Below are 5,964 nucleotides of genomic sequence, written 5' to 3' on the forward strand. Positions count from 1 at the left end.
GTCACGCTTTAACATATATTGTAGCGTCTTCCAAGAACACAGACGTAGTTTAACTATCACATTTTATTAGTCCAACCGGCAACTGTGGGCCGCAGGCGACGACAATACAGTACGACAACCGTTCAATCATGCTCTCCTCTTCGTCCTCCGCTACTGTCGCTCCCATGCTCTCTAGCGAGCCGCGCGATGCATTCATTAACCTCGGAAACAACACAACTTGGCAAGACACCAATTCGAGCACAACATAGATAACCCAATTCGTTACACTATTTCTGTAACATATTTCTTTGCGTCTATATTTGCCACCCCCTGGCTGTTGTTATAACGAACATTACCGCTACTTTTGCGAGGATCGTCCTTTGGTCGTCTACTTGCCGATCCAAGACTTCACCTCACTTTTCGTGGCTTTCAGAATCGGATTGTGGTGAAGTTATTCGGAGTAAAACACGCTTTATTAAGAAATACTTCATGTTAGAAAGATCACGTTGTTTTACTATTAGTAATTGTTGGCATTTGATAAATTCATTTGAGTTTCTACGTAGTGCTGAGAGCAAAGTGTTGATAGCGAGTGACTTTTTTTTTTTTTTTTAATTTTTTCTCCTTCGACACAGCTCGTAGTTTGTTCGTGCCAGCAAACTCAGTAGTCGCAGATTTCCCGTGTTCCACCACGTTTGCTGTTGTGTGTAAATGTTAAAAGGTGAGACTAATCATTTAGGTTCGTGTCAGGTAACTGCTGTACATAATAGCCTAGATATATTTTCTCGTGGGTGACGTCAGTCCGGTAAAGTTAGCACCAGATTGGCACAGTCGGAGTTGTCGGTCCAAACTTTACCTAACTAGTGAAGTCACGTTGATGAGCACTAGTTAGTTATTTCGGCTAGTATGCGTACTATTTTAGTGATGAAACGTGTGAATGTGTATTGTATGTATTGTTTGGCTGATTAATTTCTTGATACAGTGAATTGTAATGTTTAGGCATATTGTTAACAAATGGATATGCATTGGATGATGTTGCTAGGTTATTCTTTGTCTGTGTTGTTGCAGTCCACAGTAAATAGAGATGTCAAGTGGAATACGCGCCTGTGTTCTCTGACAGGAGCATCCACATCTATACCTTAATTGCCACTCTAAAATAGAATCAGCTGGAGACATCATACCAATCATATGATCCTCTCCGTTTTACTTCACATTAGGCCTATGTACAGTTCATACAATCTAGCAACCCGAGGTCAACCAGAAAATTGTTTCCAGTTTGGCAGGAGAAACGCAAACGGTCGGTCCACTGATCTTGTTTCACAAGACGGGCTGCGGCTTCTTCTCGGGTCATAAGCGGAAGTGACGTACGAGCTGCCTCGCAAAAGTAGCAGTAATGTACTTTATTTTATTTTTTATTTAGTAACCCCGAACATAAAAACACAACAACCAGGGGGGGTGACAAACATAGAGGCAAAGAAATATATTACAGAAATATAAAGCGTGACATCATCAGCGGACATTTTTTAAAAAATGCAATTAACATTCTAATCAGTCCGGCCCTCGGCTTGTCGCAAATTTTTTTATTTGGCCCTCCGTCCATTTGACTTTGACACCCCCGATGTAAGGTATAGCCTCAACAATAAAACGGGTTCGGGATCGAGATCGTTATCCAGCTTCTGCAGACCGTATTGATTATATGATTATTTTGAATCAGGTTTGTTGGCGCATGGTGAGATGGACCCCTGGTCTAAGCGATTGGGTTCAAAAGTTGTGGTCAGAAGACATACTTTTTACGAATAAGGGCGGGGGGGGGGGGGTCGCGGCCGGAAGAATCTCAAAGTGATCAGATCTTGGAGAGAAGTCTCGGCTCAAGCAGTGCAATTATGTCCAGCGCATCTTCTTCGTAGATACCAACGCGATCTCTGAAAGTTATTTCGTGAAACTGATTCAAAGGATTACTCCTATCCACAAGTATTTGCCTGGCTGGCCTCTGTAGTTAATGTTGTTGTTCTTGATTTAGATTTAGATATTCCAAATATTCCCAAACTGTCCGTGATTGCTTTCACAAACAATACTAAACTGAAGTTAAACCTGCCTCTTTGCAGGATTAATAGAATTGGATTTGCTTAAACCAGAACAGGCTAAATCTATGATCTATGTTAAGAGTGACTTGAAATTAGGTCAGCTCAAACAGCAATTTAGTCCAGGACTAGGCTGAAGCCTTTTCTGTGAAACCGGGCCTTGGATAACTGATCACGGATTTAATGGTCAGTTAAATACACAAAAAATAGTCACGTTGCCAGAATGAATCTTAAAAAAAGAAAAAATGAAATCCTAAAAAGATGAAGAAAGATGATTTTAATGGAAAATTGACTATACCAGAAACCACTGAGGTGGTTAAGAAATCAAAGAAAGAAAAACTTAAAAACAAACAGTACAAAAAGAGCAAAAATTCGATTAATCAAGTATATGCTAAATAGGGGTGGGCGATCTGGCAAAAATATCATATCCCGATTTTTAAAAAATAAAATCACTATGGATGAGTTCATAAATCAGGATAGATATGATGAGGGTGGTGTGCGAAATTAAAAAAAAAAAAAAAAAAAAAAAAAAAAAAGAATGACTGTGTTAGTGACATACACATAAAAAAAATAAATGATTCAACCATTTAGAACAAGAAAACATGCAAGCAGCGGATGTTGATCTAAATTCAAGGACGAAACCTGGAGTTATTTTAAAACTAGCAAGAAAAAGTTATGTTTTTGTATGATTCATGACCACCATGATTCATGCGAAAAAAGAAAGCCACGCACACGCACGCACAAAATGTAGAGATGTCCAGAGAGAAAATCATTATCAGAGTTGCTAGTGGAGCAAGAAATGTAGATATCCTGAGAAAACACTCGTTGTTTATGATCCAAAAAACGGAAATCGTGTCATCATGTCAAGCACCTTTAGTAGTGGCTTCGCAGTGTTCAGTCAATTTATTTGGTCGAGACTTAATGATTGCATTGAACATTGCAGTTGTTCCATGCGAAGATGGAATGATGGCAAAAAGACCGGGGCAAGGGCAAATTTAGGTCTTATGGTAGCTAATGGCTACCTAATGGTAGCTAACTGCAGACTGTTAAGACAAGATTTTGTGAAAAGAACAGAGTTTAGGAAAACATTGAAGGTGTGGAGAATTTACCAAATCCATACACACTGTTAAACTATTTGGAGACTGAAATAAGAAAAAAAAAAAAAAAACAACATTTGTGGATTTGAGTAACACATTCTTCACTACACCAGGATATCCAAATAGCAGTTTCTGGTTTGCTTTTACATTTGAAGAAAAAGATACACAAATACCCCAAAGAGATTGTGAAAGTCTCACAATATTCTCCAAAGAAATCAGCCCTCATTTGGGCACATTTGATTCTCCATGTGGAAGTCAGATTTTGACTTGTTGGCATTCTTGTGGCATGTACAGGATGCATCTATTTTTGAAAAAGCGAATAGGACAATTACCGCCAAATTATTCAGCACACGCAGCTGAACTACGTACGTTAACAGAAGCGTGCACAATACCGAGAGGCAAAGATGTTACTATTTACACAGATAGTAGTAGTAGTAGCAGTTAATATGCATTTGCCACAGTACACACCTTTGCACAATATTGGCCACACACTCTAGCTGCTTGCAAGTGTGCAGCACACACACCAGGCTCAGACAGTGTGTCCTGAGGGAACGCATTTGCAGATAAAATAGATAAGTGCGCAGCTGTAAGACAGACACACGTGTTAGTGATGAGGAAAGTAATGCAAATTTATACAAAGACACATTAAGCGACATGCAACAACAAGGTATCAAAGTTGAACAACAACTTTGGAAGAAAAATGCCGTTACAACGTTACAAGAAGACATCTATGTATGACCAAACAACAAACCCTATCCTAGAAAAAATAATAATAAAAATGGGCTGCTATATTGAGTAGGGTTGCAACGGTTCACAAAAGTCACAGTTCAGTACGTACCTCGGTACGGGGGTCAAAGTTCGGTACGGGTTCGGTACAGCAATAAGTCTCAAATGCATAGTTTTAACAGAGCGCAAGCTACAATTCAATTTATTTTAAGTCAGGTAGCACTTGCCAACTAGTAACTTTAACTTCATTATAAGAGCAGCCCCTAAGGTGACATGGAAGTAAAAAACAACAACTTTGCGTTCCCTCGCAAAAATTGCGAGATAACGCAAAGTTTTTTGCGAGGGGAACGCATTTTTTTTTTAAAATGCGTGTTTATGTACTTACGGGTCATTTTCCGCGTAAACAAAAGCAACAAAGGGAGCGTTTTCAGCCGTGGGTGGGTTTCATGGAATTGCTTTGAAATTCGCTTGTAATACAAAGACCTAAAATCCGTTTTTAAAATTAAGCACGGTTTCTCCGTCCCTGACTACTGTCGTCTCTCAAACAGCCGCGCGTTAGTGGCTAGGCTAGCTGCTAAACTGACCCGGAACTACATAAACACGCATTTAAAAAAAAATGCGTTCCCTCGCAAAAAACTTTGCATTATCTCGCAATTTTTGCGAGAGAACGCAAATCTTTGCGAGGGAACGCTATCTTTGCGAGGTATCGCAAAGTTTTTGCGAGGGAGCGCAAAGTTGTTTTTTTTTTTTTTTTACTTCCAAGTCACTTTAGGGGCTCGTCGCAGAGGACAGCTCACGCTCCACCACTCTTGTGCGATTGTATATGACAGAGACCACGATCTTGCGCCCGGGATGGAACATTGTAACGGGGCTCCAGCATGGGGGGGGGGGGGGGGGGGGTTCATTGGTATTATACATCAATATTATACAACTTATGGTTTTAATTGCCCTGCTATTGGCTGGCAACCAATTCAGGGTGTCCCTCGCCTACTGCCCGAAGACAGCTGGGATAGGCTACAGCACGCCCGCGACCCTTGTGAGGATACGCAGAATCCCAAATAATGAGTGTTTTTCAAAGGTCAGTCTATGGCTTTCTCAAAGTGAAACACAAATGAACACAAATACACAAATTCAAGGAATCATAAATGAAAAGGATACAAGTGATGGTAATGAACTCTCTCCTGAGGACAGCGCGCCAAATAAGAGTAGCCAAAAAAGGAACAAATCCACTGCCTCATCTGCTAAGCCAGTGCTTTTCAAACTTTTTGGAGTCAAGGCACATTTTTTTCAGTGAAAAAAATCCCGTGGCACAGCACCAGCTGAAATTGTAAAAAAAAAAAAAAAAAGCTGCCATAGTTACTTGTCGGGCACATTCAAATGATTAATTTGATCCCAATTATTCTTTTTGTTCTCGTTCGTGTCCTCCACTATAGTTTCCCCTTCAGTTTTAAAAATATATATATTTCTTTCTAGCTGGGTTTTTACTCATCGTGGCAGGCCTTGCGTTTTTGAAAAACAATTCACAACGAACGAAGATTTAAAACACAATAAATATATTTGGGTTTGACTTCCTCTTAAACTTTCAAAATTTCATCAACAGGCTTTATTAGTGAAGAAATTATGTCGTGTGCATAACCTTTCCCCTCAGAGAAATAATTTGGAGCAATTCTAATATTATCATAAAGTATAAAACTGTATAATAAAGGTGTAAAGGTGTATTGAAAGGTGTATAATTTATGTTTCAGATTTGTTTGACAGTAATTGCAATATTTATAGATGGATGAAATAACCCAGCATCGTCTGGGTCCCTTTTGGACCTAGCGCTGGATTTGCTATTTCAATCAACTTGGGTTGCTTTTAACGCAGAATAGTGTATGGCATGAGTGGGCCTATATGTTGAGAAAGTGGCAATATTCAGAACTTGCGGCCATTTTTTTAAATGGCTGGCAGTCAATTAATCATTATACTTTGCTAATCCAAACTAGAATCCAAGCTTGAAACGATAACCATTTCTTTAAAATACTAATCCTGGCTTCCTCCAAATGTTCTTGCTGCAATGTGATATCTATATCAACACAGTCATG

This window comes from Filicampus tigris, chromosome 1, assembly GCF_054856515.1.
Source record: "Filicampus tigris isolate MCC_2025a chromosome 1, RoL_Ftig_1.0, whole genome shotgun sequence".
NCBI classification, from domain to species: Eukaryota; Metazoa; Chordata; class Actinopteri; order Syngnathiformes; family Syngnathidae; genus Filicampus; species Filicampus tigris.